Raw genomic sequence first — 24,028 nt, 5'->3', positions numbered from 1 at the left:
CACTGACGACTGCTTCATTGTGAACAGTGCCCTGCGGAACCAGATGATGAATGCCACACAACTCCAGGCGCTTTTAAGGGAGCTGGGAGGCACCCAAGTGTCATGTCAGACCATTCAAAACCGTTTACATCCGAGTGGTCTGTGTGCTGGACGACCTGCAAGTGTACCTGACCACACTAGGCACAGGCGTCACCGTCTTGCACGGGCCAGGGAGCATTTACACTAGACAAGGGAGCAGTGGGGCTCAGTGCTGTTCATTGATGAGCCTTTAGTGGTGGTATTGGTGGTGTTAAGCTGGAAACATACTTGGAAACATCATGGCTGCTTCGCGTATCCTGCGTCGTTTTGGCGCGTAGGTCTTGCACGTCCTCCAAAAGTTAACGCGACGCGTACGCGAGGTGCAATACACACAAAACCGCTAGGGGCAGTGTAGCCGCTAACCAGCATCAAGATAAACACAACGATATGCAACGACACAAACTCGCCATTCTCACAACGTCTTTGATTTAACGGCCTTACATACCACCTACGAAGGGATCGCTGTCGTCGTTTTTTCTGCCGTGACCGTAAAATTACCCAAAGGCTAATCTCCTCGAGTGTTGCCATGTTTGCATCGTTAAAATACCGAAGCCCTTTCTACATTCTGCCCTCTAGTGGACGCCTCCAGTTTCACGCGTTGCACATAGGCTAGTATGTTCTCAGTAACGTTCACAACGCAGCCGGTTGTGTACGCGAACGCATGGGCAAACAGCAAGTATGTTTCCACCTTTACAGGTGTGTCTGGCCAATACAGAACTGCCCTACACTTTGTGAATGGTACATTAACGAGCCCATTCTACTTGAATAACATAATTAATCCAGTCATTGTGCCTCTGCATGAGTAACACGGGCCTAATTTCATCTTCATGGATGACAATGCTCCAGCTCATCGAGGTCGTATCATTAGTGAATGGCTGCTGGAGCTTGATGTACCTCAAATAGAGTGGCCTGCACTTCCAGACCTGAATCCCATAGAAAACCTATGGGATCATCTGAGTGGTCGTGCAGAGGCTCGTAACTCTACCCCAGAACCTGAATGATCTGAGGGCCACCCTTCAAGAATAGTGACTCAGCACATTTTTGGGGTATGTCACTGTTGTTGGCTTTTGCTTCAATAAATTACTTCAGATGAGGAAACCACAATTGCATGCTTCTAATGTAATTCCCTGTCACGATATAATATCACTGTAGCATGAACTTTTCCCGTTTTCCATACATTTCACCCTAAAGTAGCCCTGTGTTGTCCTTAGCCTCATTTCATTTCTTTGCCTGTACTGTGTCTGCTAACCTTCGTGTTTGTTCTTAGCCTCGTGTTTTCGTCGTCTTCCTGCGTGTTGGTTTTGTGACATAATGCAGTAAAATTCACAGGCCAGGCAACTCCCATTTATCAGGCAAACATTAATGAAGAAGGAACGTGGCTACCACCTGACAAGAGCACCCATTGATTCATACCTACAATGTTACCCTGTTCACTCGAAAGGGCCCATGACAGGTGAGGTAAAAACGAATTAGAACTGAATGCATTACATGTGGGAAAAGTGTTCAGTCATCAGTGAACTAACCAGCAAAACCCAAAAACATCAGAGAAATAATGAACCAACTGTAAGAATATTTATGTTGAAAGCTGTAGCTAATCTCCAGCATCGCTGTTGCTGAGGCGTATATCAGCTGGTATACAAGGCAGGATGGATCCATTCTTTCATGTTGTTGACGCCAAATTCTGACCCTACCATCCGAATGTCGCAGCAGAAATCGACCAGGCAACATTTTCCCAATCTTTTATTGTCCAATTTTGGTGAACCTGTGCAAATTGTAGCCTCAGTTTCCTGTTCTTAACTGACAGGAGTGGCACCAGTGTGGTCTTCTGCTGTTGTAGCCCATCTGCCTCAAGGTTTGACGTGTTGTACATTCAGAGATGCTCTTCTGCATGCCTCGGTTGTAACGACTGGTTATTTGAGTTACTGTTGCCGTTCTATCAGATCGAACCAGTCTGGCCATTCTCCTCTGACCTCTGGCATCAACAAGGCACTTGCGCCCACAGAACTGCCGCTCACTGGATATTTTCTATTTTTTGGACAATTCTCTATAAACTCTAGAGATGGATGTGCGTGAAAATCCCAGTAGATCAGCAGTTTCTGAAACACTCAGACTAGCCCGTCTGGCACCAACAACCAATGCACTTTCAAAGTCACTTAAATCACCTTTCTTCCTCATTCTGATGCTCGGTTTGAACTGCACCAGATCATCCTGACCATGTCTACATGCCTAAACACATCGAGTTGTTGCCATGTGATTTTCTGATTCAACATTTGTGTTAATGAGCGGTTGGTCAGTTGTGCCTAATAAAGTGGCTGGTGAGTGTGTGTGTGTGTGTGTGTGTGTGTGTGTGTGTGTGTGTGTGTGTGTGTAATGAGAGAGAGAGAGAGATAGGTAGTGAAGTACACACGGTGTCCAGCGAAACAGGGCTTTTTGGACCGAGGTCCTTCATCAGTTGTAGGATATTTTTAGAAATTCAGAACAAATTTGCTTGAACAGCAGATGAAGGATCTCTGACTGAAATGTCCTGTTTCTCTGGAAACCTTGTGTACTTTTTTGTGTACAATTTTGAGTGTGTGTGTGTGTGTGTGTGTGTGTGTGTGTAGACTAAAGAGAGAGAGAGAGAGAGATTGAATGCAGTCTGGCAGCTTAGATAAGGTAAACTGCCTGTTTTTCCAATGACACTACAGTAGCAACCCTCGGGGCTTGCTCACATCTGAACCTTGTGTCATGTAATGTCTCTCTGTCCTACAATGAAGACTGTTAAATTAACCACATTACTTGACAGGTCACTGCATTTGTCCTTGTCTTCCTGAAGTCAGTGGATTCTGATGCTTAAAGCATTGCTTGCCATGATGTATAATAATTATTTATTAATAAACACAGAAATCCAAATCATAAGCAGCCAGATAAGGATCAAAGCCACCGGGTCAAAAACATCAAAGGCAAAATCAAAACAGTCAAAGCGTGGAAATGGCAAGAGACAAAAACCAGACGAGGCAATCAGAGTAATATAAACCGCTGGTTATGCTTCCTGTGTGTGTGTGTGTGTGTGTGTGTGTGTGTGTGTGTGTGTGTGTGTGTGTGTGTGTGTGTGTGTGTGTGTGTGTGTGTGTGTGTGTGTGTGTGTATGTGTGTGTGTCTATATTTATAGGTATATGTATAAATAGTCGACTAGGTAATGAAGGGAAGAAGATTGGGTTAAGCGGAGCAGGGAATTCTGGGAAGTGGAGTTTGCGAGAGCAAGGACGTATAACAATATGTGCTGCATGACTACACCAAACTAGATCCAGAATGTTTCAAAGAAAACTCCTTTTCATTTAATCATGGCATCATGTGAGCCATTCTTCCCACTGAGGTTTCTCTATCAAAGACAGTTTCATCAGCTTCTTCATTCAGATCTGAGCTGTCAGAAAATTATCAAAGGTCCCTTTTTTTCCTGGTTCCTCTGTTGGAGTGGACCTGCTCTCCGTCTGTTTGGAAGGAACCATATGTGCCGCGGGTTGTTTTTCCGGCAGGCCGTACACCATTGCCTTTCAGATAACAAGTGAGCGACCCAGCAGGTGCGTGAGCTGGACGAGTGGGCGTCTGTATTGCTCTTGGCATCTGCAAGCAGCGTGAGGCCAGTCAGAGACGTGATAATGCTGATCAGGATGGAAATCTGAGCCGCTCATGGAGAGAGATTGCTGAGCAAAATAGACTGGAGAGTTTGACCCGAACCAGGTTTGCAGCGCTGCGGAGACAGTTGTAATGTTATGCTTCTAGTACTTTTTAGTATATTCAAAGACATAGTTTAGGTGTAGAATCAGCATGTTGTTCTTTTGACATAGACGTGATATATTGTAAAACATGTCTGGAGCGTTTTAGAGTGTAGAGAGTCAAGATACTGGAATACTCAGCAGGACTTCAGTATATGCAGGTTGTGTTGTTGGTGAAAAAATAATTGCATTCCACCACTAACAATGACTGGATAAATATCAACACTTTATTGTGATGTTTATTAAAAATTTTCAACAGCTATGAAGTGATTAATCTTACACATTTTCAGCTAGTTTTCACCGTAGGAAATGATGAGAGGTATGTGGGTTGAATACGTACCTGATGCTTGAAACAGAACAGGTGGCCCCAGAGTTACATTATTCAGGTGAGGGATGTTGGGTCTCGAAGGAGCGTCTTCGTCTTCCTCTCCCTCGTCACTCGTATGGTTTGTGACATTCAGGATATCTAGAGCCTGCACGGCCGCTGGCTCTAGAGACTCATGAATAAAGTCAATGAGCCTGAGGGTGCTACAGTCTTCCACATGTGGATGGGAAATGCCACTCTGAGGAGTCAGGTATCTGCTTGGGATGGAGTTCACACATGGAAGTGTCACCAAAAGGTACTCCAGCTCAGCTCAACACCTTTAACACCGACTAACACCGACTAACACCATCCCATTACCTCCTGTCTTTGACACCGAGAAGCTGTCACTTTTGTCTTAGCCAGGGGGGGTAAAATGGAGAGCAGGTTGACACCACCAATGAGCCCAAACAATAGGAAAAGTTGCTTTTACAGGTAACATAACAAGCAGGTACTGGATTGTGCATTACATGAAGAACCAAAATTGTTTATATGGGACTCTCAGGTAGCAAGGTATGCTGGAACAACATGGCTCCAAAGACTAAGAAGACTTAACATAGCAGATAGGACTGAACCTACAGTATGTTCATAAGACTCTGCAGCTCATGGTGCTCATATAGTGCCTTGATTGTTGGACTCTTTAGGATTGAAATCAAAACCGTAAAGGAGACCACAGAAGCAGCTCTGATTAACTTGGGCAGATTTATTGAGTGCTGAATCTGATCACTGCCTCTAATGTTGCACGTGTTTATTATATGCGTCATTTGATAATGAGTAAACAAATGTATCGGTACACATGTATCACATCAGCCTTTGAAGATGGAGAAGTTGTGGTTCGAACGTGAGTTGAGCAACACTCATTATGAGTCAAAATATCTGAAAATGAATGATGGTAAATCACCATTCAAGATCATGTGTCTGGTCTTGACACTGAGTCACAAATGAAATGCATTAAACCACACCAAAGGTGATTAGCGCAACTGTAATTCTTCTTCTTCTTTCGGCTATTCCCGTTTAGGGGTCGCACCAGCGGACCAAACTCCTCCATCTGGCCCTGTCCTGAGTGTCCTCCACTGACACACCAGCCACTCTCATATCCTCTACCACTGCATCCATAAACCTCCTCATAAGTCCACCTCTCCTCCTCTTGCCTGGAAGTTCCATCCTCAATACCCTCCTACCAATATACCTCTCCTCCCTCCTCTGTACATGTCCAAACCATTTCAATCTCGCTTCTCTATAACTTTATCTCCAAAACATGCTACATGTGCTGATCCTCTAATAAACTCATTTCTGATCCTATCCTTCCTCGTCACTCCAAATGAGAATCTCAACATCTTCATCTCAGACACCTCCATCTCCCTCACCTGTCTCTTTGTCAGTGCCACTGTCTCCAGTCCATACAACATAGCAGGTCTCACTACTGTCCTATAGATCTATCCTTTCATTCCAGCCGACACCCTTCTATCACAGATCACCCCAGACACTTTATGCCATCCACACCACCCTGCCTGCACTCTCTTCTTTACCTCTCTTTCACTTCCTCCATTACTCTGTACCTTCGACCCTAAGTAGGTAAACTCGTCAACCTTCGCCAAATCAACTCCTTGTAACTGGACCTGTCCATCGTCTGCCCTCTCATTCACACACATGTACTCTGTTTTACTCCTGCTCACTTTCATTCCCCTGCTCTCCAAAGCATATCTCCATATTTCCAAGCTCACCTCCACCTGCTCCCTACTCTCACTACAGATCACAATGTCATCAGCAAACATCATAGTCCAAGGGGACTCCTGCCTAACCTCGTCCGTCAGTCTGTCCATGACAATTGCGAACAGGAAGGGACTCAGGGCTGATCCCTGATGTAGTCCTACCCCCACTTTAAACCCGTCTGTCATTCCTACCGCACATCTCACTACTGTCACACTGTTCTCATACATATCCTGCACCACCCTCACATACTTTTCTGCTACTCCTGACTTCCTCATACAATACCACAGCTCCTGTCTCGGTACTCTATCATAAGCTTTCTCTAAGTCAACAAACACACAATGTAACTCCTTCTGTCCTTCCCTATACTTCTCCATTAACACTCTCAAAGCAAACATAGCATCTGTGGTGCACTTAGCTGGCATGAAACCATACTGTGCAACTGTAATGCAATTTCTACAACAAAATTACTGAAAGAACAATGGAAGGCCAGTCTGCCCCACTGAAACTTCGGTTTTTCAGTGGTGGACTTATCCTTGCTTGTAAAACTCATCAAAAAGTCATAGTGAGTAGGCAGTTGTCTGGTGCTTTGTGTCTCTTTGGACAGTTGTCTGTTCTGCTAATCTGCGCTCCTACACGGCTTCTCTGTTCTCTTTATGAGCCTCGTTAGACGAGTGAGAAGTGGTGGAGCGGCGAGAGATTGGAGCGCAGAGCGGAGGACGTCTCACAAAACGCTCACCACGGCTCCGATTATTAGACTGTCAGACATTACATGCTCGTTTGAATGTGACAGATTAGTGAGTGTGTTTTAATTACACAGAGTGGTGAAGTGAAAACGCAGGCAAGACAGCGTCTTTCTGTTACACACCAGACAACGTGTGTTTTGATGTAACAAGACACAACGTTTAAAATGTGTTTTAACTAGGAGATAGGGGGTCTGGATGATGCGGAGGAATAAACCGAAAGAGCAAAATGTAGTTCAGGAGGTGACAAAAGTCATGAACTGTACATCTGACCACATATTTTGTATGTTGCTGTAACATAGTTTTCTTATCAGTGACACACACACACGCAAACACTGATGGATTGACAATGCTTATCGCTTCCACATACTGGGATAATTTTATAATAAAACATGAAGCTGTCCAATCCTACTTAACAACTCACCTTGACATTCCACACTTACATTGTGTTCAACAAAAACTCCCACTGCTGTACTAGAAAGTAAGTTTTTGGTTTAAATGGTGGTGAGATGTTTCAAGCACACTAAAATTGCCTTTGTAAAGAAGTCTTGTCTTTTAAAAGTCTTTGTAAGGTATAGGACATATATAGGGCATTTTCCCCATACTAAAGAGCAACTGCCATGATTGGTTAGAACACCTGCAGTCTTGGCAATGTGTGCAGTTATTTTCACAGTGTGATTTGAAACAAATACATCAAATTGCTTTAATGTTTTCACATTTACCCTTTTTGTTGTTATGTATACATGAAAAGATGTGCACACTAATTTGAAGTGGAGTTGAGTGGTTGACTTAATGGTGAAATATAATGATTCCAGGACTGTACACCTAAATGCAAAAGAGATAATGCTCTTGCCCATTGCAGATGGTTTTACCATATTAATCATTCATTCTGACGTCTACATCCAGACATCAAATCAAAAGAGGAAATGGATGAGAAGATATGCCCCCTATTAAGAGATGCTATCTGCTGCTGAACACGTCTAAAAACCCATGATAGTACATTAAAAAGCTATAGTGCATATGTTGCATCTGATACAAGAATATCTCAGTAATCACTTTAAGAACACATAAGCCTACATTACCCCTCAATACACTCTAGAGTCTTTCCCCCACTGTTGTGAGAGATAGATGACATTATGTAAACAGAGCGGTTCCTAGCAGAAATGTGCATGCAAGGACCCCTGTTGTAGGTAGAGAGTCTTCTGATATCCAGCATTTTAATATGAAACTTCAGTTGATATAGTGTCTTTCAAGAACCCAAGGTCGCTTTACAATTAGCACAGGCACAAACTTATATGACCATTCACACACAAGAAAGATACGGCAGCCAGTTGTGCACACTGTACTTTCTACCGCAAACCAGCGCCCCCTGGGGGACTGAATCAGGTGCAGCAAGGGAGTAGACAAGACCCAGGACACATCACCACGCACCACTGGACAGACACACACACACATTCATGCAGACACCCAGACAACTTTTTATTTGAGAGACAAAAGGAGAGACACACAGTCACACATTTGTGGGGACAGCCAAAGTACCTTATCTGCATGTTTTTGGACTGTGGGAGGAAACCAGAGGAAATCCACACAGACACGGGGAGAACATGGAAACTCAGATAGGAGGCATTGTCTTTGCCATGGGCCTTACACCACACAGATGCCCACACAGTCACCTCTGCCTGTGCTGAATAAGCTATCTGCATCTGTGTGATGAGCCCCTGCTCTTCAAGCCATCTAGGAAGCTGCCCCTCTTGTTACTTTAATTTGAAATGCCGGTCTAAGCTGTTGTGGCCTGTGTGAAGTGAGAAACCTTTGCTTCATATTCTGCTTGATATTCTCATGATACTTTATATTCTGTTCTAGATAGTTTCAGGACGTTTACAGGATTAACTAATCACGTAATCATATTAAGAAAATTTGCATATCTTGCAGCACTGACTCGTTTATTCTTTGGGATGTTCTAGGAACATTACAAAAGCCAAAGGGCATTCATTTGTACTCTCACAATGCTTACCTTGTGACAAAGGCCATCTTAATGCAGCTCTCATTTCACTAATTGGAGGTCAGACTGAAGGTGCGATATTCAAAAAAGCTCCACCCAACATGTCAAGGCATGTGTCACGTTCTAACGTAGGAGGGGGCGGAGCTAGACGTTACAGCATGCCTCTGTTATTGGAATAAGATAAGTGGCTCTGATGGTGAGGTTGTTGGGCTCATGTGTATTTATACACAACTAGACGCTCTTCTTCGTCTCCAGAACATTTGGGGAAGGCCCACTCTGAGCTGAATAGCCCAATAATGTGCCTGAATCTTTCATTTTCTGCTCATGCTGCAGATATGCAATAATAGTGGGAAAAGGCCATCACCACCGTCCCCGTCACACTGGATTCTCCTCCGCAGTCCTCTCTAGGAATTCGCATTCTGGAGCCTTTTTCTATCACAACTCTTGATGTTGCATGATCTGATCCATTTCCATGGTATGACTTCCATCCCATTAAAGACCTTGCCTGATGCAGATACATCAGCACCCTTTGAGAAGTGCATTAAAAGGAGGAACATTTAGATGGATAGAGTAACACGTAGCCAGTTAAGGCAAGAAGCATGCGGGAAGATGAGCTATGGTTTAATAAGAGCTGTTCCATATCCCTAATCAATATAGCAGTCCCTGCGTGATAACCTGGACACATAAAACCATAGAGTGCAAGAATACATTTTAATGAATATTACAAAATAAACAAATTTCAGAAAAAAAATGTATTTCTAGAGCATGGAGTAAATGTAAAGATGAATGATAAATTAGTGGAATTAATCATGCAAATTGTGCAATAGCAACGCATGTACAATCAACAGAGCATCCCCAATAAATTACACACAGTGCAGTAAAAAGAAATGATCCAAACACAAAAGTGCAATTGATATCCAAAAAGCCTCTTCTAGGAATAGGCTCAATTCACAGTAATGTTGTGTTCTATAGGCTGATTGCTGTTTGTAAGAATGACCTTCTATACCACTCATTGCTGCTGTAGAGGTGAATAAGTGCTAGTATATGTACTCTGCTAGAAGGGATGTGATTTATTGACTAGGAAGGGTAGTTTGTTCAGTGTTCCTCTCTCCACAACCATCCCAAAATTGTCTAGAGAGCAAATATTGTCCTAGGATCAACCAACCTTTTTAAGATCAGCATGTTGAGTGTCCTTGTTTCTCTGGCCCTATTGCTGCCTCCACAAGCCACAGAAGAATATATATCCAAGATATCCAAGAGCGTCTTCAGAAAACAGTTTGCTCATCCCCTTCCTGTACAGAGACGTTGTGCTGACCTTCCAATCCAACCAAAGTGGACACTAAGCAGTTCAACATCCTGGAATGCATCACAAGTGAGAGCAATGCAGTTTTTTCACTGTGTAGTTTTTGACCCAGTCTGTAAACCAGCATTACCACTAAAAAGAGCTGTTGTCCTCTCTATCATCTACTCTCCACGGGACGCGCCCGGAGCCTGCACAGTTTTCTCATAAGACACCCTGATCGCTTGACTCGGTGACAGCGCCAGCTAACATGTTTATAATTGTAACGAGTAACTATACAGCACGTAAAAAATGTATCGGAGTAAAAGTATTAAACTGATGGAAAATATGTAGTGAAGTAAAAGTAGAAGTTGGAGAAGAAAATAATACTCAATACTGTATCTGTAAAGTACAGATACAACATTTTAGTACTTAAGTACAGTAGTGAAGTAGTTCTACTTCGTTACTATACATCTCTGGTTCTTGCTGAGAACCTCTTTGCTAGCTCTGCAGCAAAGTGTGTAACACAAGTGACTTGTGAAGTGGGGCTGATATTCACTTACCTGAGCAGGTGAGAGCTGCTGACCCAGGGTAGGTAAACCCGCCTCTGCTTTAATCAGGTGTTGGACCTTGGAGGGCACAGGAGACCTTGAAGCTGCCAGTTTTGTTACTTCCATGAACGTTGAAGGGTATCCATTGCTTCCTATTTGAAGGCAGCCATTTTGGCTTATTGTTTTCTTATTTCTTTTTTTATTCATATTTGTTGGCTACTGTCTCCTTGTACAATTATTTCATTTATTAATATACATGTTCCTTTACTAATTATTCCTTGTTGTCTTTATTTGTAAGAAGCACACTGTTTATGAGAATAAGCTTCTTATATGCTTTTTTAAAATCATACCACACTTCACTTTGCATTTGTGCAGGCTGACTGAGTGTTAGAATGCAGCACTTTTTCGAACGCTCCCATTTGTTTCGCAAATTTCAGATCGTTTTCACCAGCTGCCAGCACACATGAATCTAGAATGCTAATTTCCACAATTGATTCCATGACCTATAACCACTGATTTAATTGATTGAAGTGTTTGTGCTTATTAAAGACTTGCATGCTTGACGTAAAGTTCAATTTAAATCTCTTGCTTTTCCTAAGCAGTCAGGATTGAAACATCTCTGTAGAACATTCTATCAGCTTCTTTACTAGTTAGACACATCATTCTTCCTATCCCACTAACACCCGTTTGTCTTTTGATAGTTGTCAGTGTGGAATCAGAAGGTTCTGTGAATTCAGTGGTTTACTGATAAGGTCAACACCTTATGTTCTAGTGGTTAATGGACAGCATCTAAATGTTTGGCCAAGCTGTGATGGGCTTCACACACCCAAGTCTCTCACTGCAGAAGCTACAGTGGACAAGATGCACAACTCTTCTTTGTACAGTTCTATAGGCCTTTCTCTCGCTTCCGGGGTCGACATTTCCGGTCTAGACAGTTCTGTGTAAAATCATTTCCGTTTGGAGCGTTCGTACTTCTGCCATGGCACAAGTGACTAGCAAGTGTTTTTGCAGCGTACCGCTGTGCTCTAATTCCAAACAAAAACAGCCTTATTTGAGTTTCCACTCGTTCCCAGCTGACGAGGAACTCAGAAAGAAGTGGTTGATGGCCATTAGAAGGAGTGAGGGGCCGAATTTCCAGGTTATTAGGAACAGCACGCACGTGTGTAGCGCACATTTTGAGCCACAAGACATCTACGTTACGGCAAAGGGCAAAACGTGGCTGAAGAAAGGTGCTATACCGCGTCGTTTCAGCTGGACTCGGCCAGCGAGGCAGTCTGTGTACAGCAGAGTGATATCCCGCCTAGAGGCTTTCCGTGCACATCCTATGTACAAGTCTGTCTGGGCTTTGGGTCTAGAGCACACACACACAATCTCTATGCTAGGATACCATAATCGGACACAATTTTGTATGCTGTAATACTAGAAATGGGAATAATCACCAACCTCTTGGAATGTTTTGTACAAATATGCGTGCCTTCAGGTCAGATTCGTTGTGTTAAGCTAGGTTTATACTTTCGCGAGTGACCGTAGCGCGCGCGTCTGCACACCTCGCGCGACCCTGCTCGAACCGCTTGTCCGAAACGATATGTGGTAGTATAAAGAAACACCCCTCAACAACAGGGGAAGAAACAATTACCTGACCAATTTTAATGTTGCTTTGTTTCAGGTTTGAAAAGTGCTGGAATTTAGATTAAAGTGCTTGAAAATGCTTGAAACAAATAAAAAACCGTGAGCTTTGACCTCTAGCTTGTGTGGTGTCTCACTTTTTAGGACCGGTAGCACCGAGCCATTACACGGATCTCCTTATCTACAACATTGGACACTGAACACACAAAATCACAAGACAATAATGCAGGCGCTTATAATAGTACAATAAAACACATGCTTTATTTAAAAATAAGATAAACAGTTTGATGAAGGCATAAATGATAGAATGTTGAGTGAGCACGGAGCTAAGATGCTAGCTAGTTAACTTGGCTAAACTAAACTACAGAACTGGATCCATTTACCTTCATAATCAAAAATACACTGCTCGAAAAAAACTTGTATCCTTTATCGAGTTTCGCTCGTTTGGTCCTCGATAGCTCCTCGACGGTTCTGGCAACATCGTCCTGCCTAAAGCGCGGAAGGTCAGCCAAAGATGCAGAGTAATAAAACGCATCCATTCTCGTAGCGATGCTGCTAACCGGAAATAGGTTTACACATCACCTCGCCCGGAACTTGACCCCTCCTCCTTGCGTGAAAAAGGCTTATTGAGAGGAAAGTGTTTATTTTTGACAGGAAGTTTTCTTTTGTTTTACTTGTCCTTCCCAGCATTTACATACAGCTGCAGCCAGCTTGATCTCTGGAGCATGAGACTGCAATATTATATAAAGTTAATAGTAAATTAAATATTACATTAATATATTCATTTAATCAGACTATATAAATGATCACTTTGAAAATCAAATATTATATTTAATCTTGGAAATACATCCACCCCACACCACCCTCCCCCCCATCCACCACACACACACACACACACACACACACACACACACACACACACACACACACACCCATTGCTACCATAGTCCATCAACCTACTACATCTAGCTCACCCAGACTAGGCCCACCGGAGTTGCTGAGAATCCTGCATCTCTACTGAACTGGCTACTTGAACTAAAATAAAGCATGTACTGTTTATTAGCTGGGCTGCCTGCGGCGAATGGATTTCCTCTTGAGTCTTGGTACAAGTTTGTCACCATAGTTCTGTCCAGGGAGTTTTTCCCTTGCCACTATTGCCACTGGCTGGCTCGCTCATTAGGGATCTGGACCCAAACATGTCTAAAGCTCCTTTGTGGCACGTTTTAATTCAGACTTTTAGATAAAGATAAAAGACAGATCGAGATAAAACATTTCATCAGTAAACTATAAATCTGTTGTAAAGTTACTATAAAGCTACGCCAGTTAACAACTGACCAAAATTAAGCACAAGGCTGGTGAAGGTGATTAGCGATTACAATTTTAAAGTAGTTGAATGACACCAGTGAGCAGCACTTTAACGTTTCCTGTAGGAAATTTCAGCTTGCTGGTGCACTGTAGTAGCAGATGATTAATGAAGATAACCACAACCTTTCCCCATACCTGTAGTTGAATTCATTGCTCCTGGTGTTTGACACATGATCCTGAACAATTTTTTTGCGCGTTATATGTAAATCAAGCATCACCTGAATCCCACACTTAGTGCCTCATCCTCCAACCCTACGTGACTGTAAACTTACAGTTATGCCTTGAAAGGGAAGGACGGCATGATAGAAGGTGCAATAGTGAGAAAACATGGCTGGAGAGGAGAAGAGGTGGCTTTGATTTCTCTCTCCCTTTGATTCTTTCATATCGAACAGACGGTTTGGGCCCCGTCAGGTAGCTGGGGACCTCTCTGGACCAGGTGCCCAGCCATACTGCAGCGTAATCGGCAGCTCCGTTGGGTAGAGGAGATGCAGAGAGCAGGGAGATAGTGGGAGAGTGACTGAAACTGTGGTAGTTACAGAGAGAGAATGGAGAGAGGGAAGAACACAGAGCAGCATGCGTTGAGAGACCGAGAGAGTGAATGAGAGAGTGCTGGAGAGAGAAAGAGAGAGACAGAGATCTTTCCTCTGGGGAAAACTGAAGTGGAAGATGATCAACACATTACCCTCCTGCACTCTGCATGACTTTGTGTATAGGACAAGAGGAATAAATTCTCCACGCTCTACATACTCACCTGACCCGAGCTGCATTACTGCCCTTGGAGGACATTAATTTCACGAGTGTTTAGCTTTGCCTTCTAAGGCCTCCCTTTTATCTCTTCTTCTGTCTCTCTCTGTCTCTATCTATCTATATATGATACAGACATAAAGAGAGAAATTTCTTTAACCATATTATACTGTATTATTGGAATTTAGTTGTGGTGAGAAGCTACACTAGTGAATAAAGTGAACACTTGGACACACGCATGGACAAACAATCGGATCATGGCAAAATTTGCAGAACAAAACAGATCAGACTTTGTTCTGGCAGAGCAAAATATCTCGGCGTGAGATTGTATGTGAGTGTGACTTTACCCTGTAAATCAACACTGATTGTGTATTAATACCTGTGGTGTTTCATGCAGTGTGCGTGTCAGTCCTAACAGCATGTGTGTACCTGTTTGTTTGATCAATAGGAACATCGCAGTGTGACAGCAGTCAGACAAAATCTCGTTCTCTCTCTCTTTCGCTCTCTTTCTTTCTTTTTATTTCTTTCTCTTTGTATCTCCCCTCCCCTCACACACCTGCGTGCAGAGCTGTGAGAAACACCCCACAGTGCGCCTGTCTTTGTGTTCTCCTATGACTTAATCATCATACACACTCTGCCTCCGTCTTTGTTTCTCATTTCTGTACACAGACTGTTGGACTGTTTCCATATTTCCTTTTTCCAATACAGTCAGTCTGATTTGATCTGTTTTTAGACTCTCCCTTTTTGCATGGTTTTTCTGCAACCTTTCCTCCCTTTCAAAAATAACATGCATCACTTCTCTAGTGTGCTTTATGACTGTTAAAATGCATTCATAGTTCATGGTATTACTGTAATCCTGTATTTGCTGGATTATGTTAATCCCACTACCCCCCCCCACACACACACACACACACACATACACACACACACACACATTGATATACAAATGCATACACAACTGTGTGCACATACACTCCAGAAACAGACTCCCAATTGCAGGACTGTCTGGTCTGATCCAGTGGGTTTCTGTGAAAACTCGATAAACTATTGAGTGGAGAGATATTCTGCTATACACATTTGGTCATAGCACAAGGGGGTGTGTGTGGCTACATTGATCTGCTAGGAGTGTGTGATATGGAAATGTGTAAATGCGTGTGTGTGCAATTTGTTCACTAAAACATCTTATCCCTGTCGGACACACTCTGTGTGTTCGGTGGGTAGTCTCTCTTTGCTCCAGCAAATCTCTCTGGCTCTCAGTGACTCCAGCCAGGGCAAACAAGACCCATAGCCCTGCTACAGTGAGGGCAGACTGGGTGTTAGTGGTGGTAGGAGGTCTATGGTTCAACCCATTCAGTTCCTGCATATCCAGCCATTGATGTGTTTTTCATTACCGTCCCCTTGAATTACTTTGAATAATATTTAATACATTAATATAATATCTAAATTATTTAAATGAATGTAACATTCTTGTTTAAGCACTGTCTTCATTATGGATTAGACTTAATGGTCATAGTTTAGATTTGTTCTTTTGATATGATGCATGTCATGGAAAGAGTTCTGTGACTGCAGTGTGTGTGAAGTAGTGTTGGGGTGATGTGGTCTGGATTATGTAATCAACATAATGTTGACACTGAGATGATTGATGATAACATGATGATAAATAGGTTGATTGAAGCTTAAAGCTGCAATTGCTTTAGTGGTCAACATTTAGTTAAATGTCATTTTGTTTTTGTAATCGTAATTAAGTCCTAGAAAGTCATCTTATCTTGTGTCCTAAACAACTGAAGCCAGCATTGATTGCAGAGAGTCTCTTGATTGAATTCCTTCTTTTCTATTGCTAAAAATGAATTCCATTATCAAAGTGCAAGCAACTCTCAAGCTGCATTAAATCAAACTCTCTGGATGATTAAAACAGAATCTGCTTATGTATTATTGAAGAAACAAAACCAGCAGTGTGGCTGCCCAGATAACACATGAGGAGTGTCCGCTGTGAATGCCTGTCAGCATATTAAAACATGAATCATTTTCGATCGTCCGTAAAACAAGTATTTGAGCATTTTCGGCGCCGACGAGCCACATGAGGGTTATGTGCAGTACATGTGGTCAGAGAGTCCGATGGGGCACGTCAGGGTTATATGCGGCACATGTGGTGAGAGTGTGTGAATTATTCTCAGGTCACATTAACATCAACCCCACACGTTCACAGAGACGGGGGCAGGGCAGGAAGTGCCAGTCCTCGTGGGGGATCATGAGCTCTGTCACTTTGTACAGCTATGGAACACAAGCCTTTATACAACATCTGCTGGCTTCCTTCAGTTTACCTTTCACATGAAAGACAATGGGAGGTATGTCCACCTTTACCTTTGTAACCACCTGCAGGCCATTCCTTTATGGTCTTCATCATCATTGTCTTCATCTTTTCCTTTGAAGTGTGTGAGATGACTTCATCCTGCAATCATGGCTTCCCCATTGTTAGTACCACACAGCACTAATGCAAGCTGTCATTTGTCCTAACAGTCAATAGTGAGCTATTTTTTGAGTGTGTGTGTGTGAGTGTGTGTGTGTGTGTGTGTGTGTGTGTGTGTGTGTGTGTGTGTGTGTGTGTGTGTGTGTGTGTGTGTGTGTGTGTGTGTGATAACAAAGGTTGTTTCAGTCTCCCTCCTGCAGTGCTACATCTCTTCATGTAGCACTTTCTCCAACATCCTTCTGTTCTTAACTGCAGTATTGAGCGATCAGCAGGATTTAACCTCCACCTGCCTAATCACGTAAACGTTACATGTGGCCTCGTAGATCTAATGAGGCTCTGAGACTGCTGTCATCCATGGCAGTGGGCCCAGGAAGTCAAGAATGAACCTCTGTGTCATTGAAAGCAAGTCAGTATGAAGACGATGGTCACGTGAGAGTACACGCCTGTATGTTGACATTACTGCGTGTGACGTGTGCGTGACGTGTGTATGACATGTATGTGTGCATTCGTGGTCACAAGCGCTGCTCTGGCTCCTGTAATAGTGAGACAGGCGTGACTGTTTGGCGGAGAGTCTTAACGTCTCCGTCTGTCGTGCGAGGCAGTGGTTCATAATCACTTTTATTCTCTATCAGTGATATTCAGGTGCTGCAGTGGTATTTTATGAGACATATTTTTGGATTCCATTCAGCTTTTACTATACAGACTGACATTCTTAGTCTCTTGCTGTTAAGGATAATGGATTGTTCTTAGTCATTCATCTTTAATGTACATTGTATAATTCTTGTGTTCTCTTCTATTGTTGTTCAGTGAACATTCACACTCATACACAGATGCAGAACTCCATATCACTTTCTGGTTGCCTCTAAGAAGCCAAAAAGTTCTCTCTGCCCCTTACCGAAACCAGTCTATGTATATACAGTAGATGCCCAAATCTGCGCTTTATATTTTTCTGCATTATAGAATGTCTTAGTGGAATAATTTCACATTTCATGTTAGAGAATTAAAACGTCAGTAGCTGAGGGCATGTGATAAGAATTGAGAAGATGTAGATATGTAATTAGCAACAATTAAGCATTCTGGTTTCTATTAGATAGAGGCTTTATTTAGCGGCCATTGTAAGTCTTTTCTAGCGAATGTAAGAGGATCACCAAGCTACTCATAGGTCATTTGAATTTGTTTAAATCTGTTTTCTCATTTTTGCATTTAGTGCATTTGCATTTGGTCATTTTTATGAGCCTAAAATGAGAACCTTGTGAGAGATGTCAACAATTCACAAAGCACATTTCCTGAGCAAACACATGCAATACAGCAGAATTAAGTACAGCCTTCTTGGAGGGAAAAAACAGGTCTGAAAGTCCTTCAACAACTTCCTGTGGGACTTGGCTGACCTTCATGTGACCCTCCCCCTCCTCCCCCAACACTGTAATTGCTAATTACTGACTGGTGGCAAAAGACAAAAAAGCTGGTAAGTTTTAGAACTTTTAACAATTAGCTTTTGACATCTAATTGAAGACGGGGAGATTATCTAAGTAGTTCCTTCTATCGCACTTTATTTTCTTCAAGCCTGGATGCATCTGAAGCCCTTTCCTCTCCCCTCCAGCCCTTTCCTCTCCTCTCCTCTCTTCTTTCCTCTCCTCTCCAGCCCTCTCCTCTCTTCTCCTCTTCTCTGTTCTCCTCTCCAGCCCTCTCTTGTTCTGTTCTCTCCTCTCTTGTCCTCTCGTCTCCTGTCCTCTGCTCTCCTGTCCAACCCTCTTTAGTATTCTCTTCTCCTCTTCTTGTCTTTTCCTCTGCATCCACATACTCTGCTATTGTATCTAACCCTCTCCTCTATTGTCCTCTCCTCCCCTCTCCTCTACTGTCCTCTCCTCCCCTCTCCTGTCCTCTCCTGTCCTCTCCTCCCCTCTCCTCTACTGTCCTCCCCTCTCCTCTCCTCTCCTCTCCTCCCCTCTCCTCTCCTGTCCTCCCCTCTCCTGTCCTCTCCTCCCCTCTCCTCTCCTGTCCTCCCCTCTCCTGTCCTCTCCTCCCCTCTCCTCTCCTCTCCTCCCCTCCCCTCTCTACTACTGTCCTCCCCTCTCCTCTCCTGTCCTCTCCTCTTCTCCCCTCCCCTCTCCTGTCCTCCCCTCCCCTCTCCTGTCCTCTCCTCCCCTCTCCTGTCCTCCCCTCTCCTCTCCTCTCCTGTCCTCTCCTCCCCTCTCTACTACTGTCCTCCCCTCTCCTCTCCTGTCCTCTCCTCTTCTCCCCTCCCCTCTCCTGTCCTCCCCTCCCCTCTCCTGTCCTCTCCTCCCCTCTCCTCTCCTCTCCTCCCCTCCCCTCTCTACTACTGTCCTCCCCTCTCCTCTCCTGTCCTCTCCTCTTCTCCCCTCCCCTCTCCTGTCCTCCCCTCCCCTCTCCTGTCCTCTCCTCTCCTCCCCTCCCCTCTTCTGTCCTCTCCTCCCCTCTCCTCTCCTCCCCTCTCTACTACTGTCCTCCCCTCTCCTCTCCTGTCCTCTCCTCTCCTGCTGTCTCATCTCCAGCCCTCTTCTCTCCAGTCCTCCTCTTCCTCTGTCTTTTCCTCTCCTTTGCTCTCCTCTGTTCTCCTCTCCTCCCTTTCTGCTTGCCCTGAAATGGAGTGTACCCTTTGGCTTGGTGAATCAGTACACTAGCACTTAATGGAAGATCAATTGCAGCAAGGTCAACAGCTAGAGTTGTATAGGAAGTCGTCGAGGCAGTTAGTAATCATTCTGCACTGAGCAGCTTGACACAGATTTTATACTGCTGCACAGAAGACATGAAACAGTAGCAGTCTGTCTGACTATTGTCAGTTGGTATTAATTGTGCCATTCCATAACAATAAGAGAGCTATAAAGTATGCGGATGATTTTGATTGTGAATTTTAAAGATGAAGTGCCGCAGAGTCACAAGGTTAAATTCAATGACAGCTTGTAAAATGAATCGTTTGGAGTTTATGACACGCCGTAACTAATGTGTCTCCACAGCCTACAGACACAGGTACTTGTCAAAGTCATCAAGTACTCTGCAATTTTAATAGAGTTTACACAGTCAAAATGAGGTCTGCTACATTCTGCATGCATATAAGGTGTGTTTTAGTCCCCTGCACGAACACCTCAGATCGTTGTGATGACAACAGGGCAGAGTGTGTCATCACTGCTCCTTTCTCATGTCAATGGCATATTCATTCATTACATATGAATTCAATAGGCAGTGAGCTAATATGTGTGGATCTTCCAGACAGATGCAGTATGTTGATGTGATTTATAAGCGCTCCATTAAAAGTCTAAAATGGAGTACTGTGTTGAGTGGTCTTATCTTTCTATCGCCATGCGATCGTGGCAGACAGCTATGAGGGTGTAGTAGGATGGTCTCCTCTGCAGATTGCTGACAGGACACCCACTGCAGAACTTTAGCACAGTTACACCCAACCCCCCTGCCTTTGACTGACCGGCTGCCTCACTCTCTCCGTTTGCTCTGATTTGACTGACAGTAATGACATGGAGACTCCACTTTGTTTCCTGTCCTGCCAGAAGAAGTGGACAATCGATGTCTTGTCTATTTAATAAAGACTCACACTCAGCTGGAAAAAGTGGCGGAGGACACTGCAACTTAAACATGCTGACCGGTAGAAGAGGTCTGCACGATGGACGTGTCCTTGACCCGACACGTCTTCATCTGGAGCGGAATGTCGCCGGGCTGAGACGTCTGTCCACTGGATTTTGTACAGTTCTGATAAAATAAATTAAATCTGAGCTGCCGATAACCAATTCCACTTTAATTGTAGTCACATTGTGTTGTCTGGCTGGCGGCGGTTTTTGTGGTGATTTGTTTGTCACGTGGTGCTAAGTGGTCCGGGATGTGCTTTCCCACTCGGTTCTGAGGCAGAACATCTGAATGGAGTATGAACTGGACCTTAGAGGTTCTGAGATCCTAGTTTATTTAGTTTTCAAAATAAGGGCTGGAGATCTAAGGGCAGTTTGATCATTTTAGAGCAATTTGCAACTACCATTCATGTTCTTAGCATAAAAAATTATTTGAAAGAGAGAATTGTGAAGTAATATGTAAATTTTGTTAATAATAAATATTGTTATTGTTAAAAACACACTTTTTACTTCAGCAGTCCATAGAGTTCAGGTATTAAATTTTTTGAATGTACTGTATGTACCTTTTTCCAGTTCACCTCCCCCCCCCCCCCCCCAACACCATCTGTCCCCATCCGTTTGCTTACTAGGGGTCCAGATGCAAATTTTTGTCAAAACGAATGGTGCAATTAAAACGAACGTTACTTGGTTTGACTTTGTGGAGTGTCATCGCTTCCTCCTTCTTCAGGATTTGAAATGGCACTGCGTATCTTAGGCGTGTCATAAAAGTGTGATGGGAAGGTCACTGCAGTCATCCAAGATAGGGCTTCATCATCTCTGCTCTTTATCCACATTTCACATCAGCCCAGAAATGTGAATTCAGCGTTGAGCTGGACTTCCATTATACGTGAGGTTGGTTTGCAGAGTGAAAAAACTGTTACTCGTTTGTGTGGTTCCTGCCACAGGCGTTCCTACTGGTTCTTTAAGAGTAGGTCATTCTCTATGGAAATGTCAGTGGTTGGAAGAATCTCTAAAACATAATAGCCTCTTTCTGAGGGACATTATTACTGCCTTTAGAGAGACAAGGCAGATATGGTGCTACTATACCTGTTTAATGTTTTTGTCACACTTTCAGCCTCTCTCTCTCTCTCTCTCTCTCTCTCTTTATTGGTCTCTCTCTCTCTCTCTATTGGTCTCTCGCTCTCTTTCTCTCTCTCTCTCTCTCACACACACACACACACACACACACACACACACACACACACACGTGCATAGACCTGCACACATATACTATTCATGAAATATTTTGTACGTGTTTTGTGCTCTCTGTAATCAAATCATCTCTGCTAGCAGATGGGTTTACATAAGCCGTGAGAGAGACACACGGGGAGGGGGGTGTGATTGGTGTGCTGGGACAGGGGAAGAAAAGCTTGCTTTGAGCTTCTCCTTTTTTTCAAATGTAGGCTAATGATTTTCATAAGTACATCTTTAGGCCCAATGCTAGGTTCTTAATCTGCTGATATGTGTTTGCGAAAAGCAGCACAGAAGGCTGTGCAACTGAGAGGAAATTAATAAAAGAGAAAGAGCAAGAAGAGAGAGAGAGAGAGTAGTAGACAGAACGAAAGCAAGAGAGAGATCTTATAGCACACTGCAGACATATTCCTTACAATAAGGCACAGATAACAGAGCAAAACATATAAATACAGAAATGGTTTATACACCTAAGACCTAATATATCCTTAGTTCAGTTCTTGGAACAACTGCCACACAAACACACACACACACACACACACACACACATATATATATATATATATATATATATATATATATATATATATATATATATATATATATATATATATATATATATATATATATATATATATATATATATACATATATATATAGCCCCCTTTTCAGCCTGGGAGTTTCATGCCCAAATCCGGCCCAAAATTATTTTTCCCTCCCAATCGGCCCAAACTAAAGATTGACATGAGCCGGCCCATCTGGAATCCTCCTGAATCTCCTGATTAGCCACTCCGGCTCTGTATGAGGATGAGGGAGAGATCCAGTGTAAGTAAGAAAGCAGAGACAGAGCAAGCATCACAGAGACAGTGGCATGTTTGTGGTGAGCCATGTGTGAGCATCGCACTCTGACCATAACTGTGACGCAGACACACTCTGAGCTCAGCCAGCCAGATGACATCATAGTGAGCTTTGCCACTTCGTTTACTGCAGCCTCATTAGCATTTAGCAATACTCAACTCTGCTGTTGTCCGGTTAGTATTTAACCTGACAGGCATGTGTGGGATTGCACTTACTCAACTCTGCAGTTGTCCCGTTAGTATTTAACCTGACAGGCATGTGTGGGATTGCTCATACTCAACTCTGCAGTTGTCTCATTAGCGTTTAGCCCAACAGGCATGTGTGGGATTTCTCGTAGCTTTGCTATTGTCTCATTATCATTGTGTCATGCAGGCTTGTGTAGGTTTACTCATACTCAACTCTGCAGTTGTCCCATTAGTTTTTAGCCTGACAGTTCAGTTCAGTCTTTATTATTGTGTCTCAAGAATAAAATTGGTTTGCAGCAGCTACTAACATTCCATCTGATATATTATAAAGAAAACATTATAAAGAAAAATGTTATATTTACAGAAAATATAGCATTAATTTACACAGAGGATAAAAGAGTTTTTAAAATCTATTACAACCAATTATTGGAAGTCTGTAGTAAGAGTCTTGAAAAAAAGTTGAAACTTTGCACAGAGTATGACCTTCTAATACAATAATGCCTTGTTTAAAGTGTGATGTGATATGGTTATAATAAGAGCACTTATTGATATTCCTTAATCTGACTGCTAGATTTACAATGCTATTTCAAAGATTATTGAAGATAGATTGCTCATACACAACTCTGCTGTTGTCTTATTAGCATTTAGCCTCACAGGCATGTGTGGGATTGCTCATACTCAACTCTGTTGTTGTCTTATTAGCATTTAGCCTGACAGGCATGTGTGGGATTGCTCATACTCAACTCTGTTGTTGTCTCATTAGCATTTAGCCTGACAGGCATGTGTGGGATTGCTCATACTCAACTCTGTTGTTGTCTCATTAGCATTTAGCCTGACAGGCATGTGTGGGATTGTTCATACTCAACTCTGCTGTTGTCTCATTAGCATTTAGCCTGACAGGCATGTGTGGGATTGCTCATACTCAACTCTGTTGTTGTCTCATTAGCATTTAGCCTGACAGGCATGTGTGGGATTGCTCATACTCAACTCTGTTGTTGTCTCATTAGCATTTAGCCTGACAGGCATGTGTGGGATTGTTCATACTCAACTCTGCTGTTGTCTCATTAGCATTTAGCCTGACAGGCATGTGTGGGATTGTTCATACTCAACTCTGCTGTTGTCTCATTAGCATTTAGCCTGACAGGCATGTGTGGGATTGCTCATAATGAATTCGGCAGTTGTGTCATTAGCATTTAGCCTGACAGGCATGTGTGGGATTGCTCATAGTGAATTCGGCAGTTGTGTCATTAGCATTTAGCCTGATAGGCACATATGGGATTGCTTATAATCCGTTATTGTCTCATTAGCATTTGTGGGATTGCATGCTGCATGTGAAGTGCTCTCCGAACAGAACCTTTTCTAAACAGATTATTAATAAAAAATCAACACAATGTCCTTGACACAATACCTGGTTGACATTGGCATCCCCTATGATGGAGTACTTTATGAAGCATGCTTGATCTGTATTTCATGTCTAGTGC

At 43.1% G+C, this 24,028-nt stretch overlaps 1 pseudogene across 1 annotated transcript in view; it reads left to right on the top strand.

Annotated features, from left to right (window-relative positions):
- LOC143485278 (sterile alpha motif domain-containing protein 10-like) overlaps positions 1–24,028 on the top strand; it is a 61,863-nt pseudogene that overhangs the window by 25,413 nt on the left and 12,422 nt on the right. The window lies entirely within an intron of this gene.

Source organism: Brachyhypopomus gauderio, chromosome 21, assembly GCF_052324685.1.
Source record: "Brachyhypopomus gauderio isolate BG-103 chromosome 21, BGAUD_0.2, whole genome shotgun sequence".
In the NCBI taxonomy this organism is placed as follows: domain Eukaryota; kingdom Metazoa; phylum Chordata; class Actinopteri; order Gymnotiformes; family Hypopomidae; genus Brachyhypopomus; species Brachyhypopomus gauderio.
This window is presented reverse-complemented; position numbering and strand designations above follow the sequence as displayed.